Source organism: Ambystoma mexicanum, chromosome 1q (genome assembly GCF_040938575.1).
Source record: "Ambystoma mexicanum isolate Mex_15411 chromosome 1q, UKY_AmexF1_1, whole genome shotgun sequence".
NCBI lineage: Eukaryota > Metazoa > Chordata > Amphibia > Caudata > Ambystomatidae > Ambystoma > Ambystoma mexicanum.
The window spans coordinates 1011279172-1011280283 of record NC_090922.1 but is presented as its reverse complement, the minus strand read 5'-3'; positions in this window follow the sequence as shown (position 1 = coordinate 1011280283).

The window sequence follows — 1112 nt, the reverse complement described above, 5'->3', positions numbered from 1 at the left end:
CTATATGTATGTTCCTATATGTAGAGCTTATGTTAAACATTAATTTATTATTCAAATGTTCATTGATGGGATCGTATCTCTCCAGCTCTGAAATCTCTCCACTGGCTCCCAGTGGATGCAAGGATTAAATTCAAAACCCTCTGCATTGTCCACAAGGCTTTCTGGGGCCTGGGTCCAAAATACCTTCAACTATCCCTCCGCAAATACCTCCCCTCTCAAGCTCTTCGCTCCTCTATCTCCAACTCCCTCAGGATCAGTCGTTTTTCAAAGAAACAAGCTGGCGGTAGATCTCTGTCTTCGGCTGGGGCCTCCCTCTGGAACAGCCTCCCTGCCACTCTAAAACTTGAGGAGAACCATCTCAAGACCTTCCTCTTTTCTTCTGCCTTTGCTCCCCCTCTCCCCTGCTGATCTGTTCTCTCTTGGCACTGTTCACCTGGCCACCCTCTGTCCTTCGGGCCCAAGTACCTGCTCACCCTGCCACTCTCCCGCACTGCCTCCGGTCCACCCCTTGCACTTGGGTCTGTATCTGTACCCATACAGTCCCCCCCTTTTTCTTCCTGCACTTATCAGACCTACCCTGTCTGCTGCCTTAAACCTAGCACTTGCAAATTGCTGGCTGCATTACCACTGTTTGTTGCCTTTATTATTTATTTATTGTTATTTAACTGTTTCTCCTCTGCTTCTCACTTTCCACTTCTCCCTCCTTCCATGCACTTTTCCCCTCTCCCTCTCCCATGCACTTGCACTTTCTCAATGTCACTGGGCCTAGTAAGATCGCTGTTTTGTTCTCCCCTGTTCCCCTCCCTTGCCTTGTCGCACTCTGAAACACTTGTGTACAAGTGCGATAGAAATAAAATATCAATCAATCCGTCAATCAATTGATAAAAATGTTCTTTAGTTATTGTTTTACTATGTAGGTAACCAAGTAACACCATATGTTCCATTACAATTTTGTTGTACTAATTTATGTTTTGTAACATTGGATTATTTACAGTGACCTAATGTATTCACACATTAGACTGCCTAATGGATGAGCTGTAACATTTAGCTATAATCTTCCACTCATAGTCTACTATATTATTAAACCTGATATTTAAATGTGTGGTAATTGT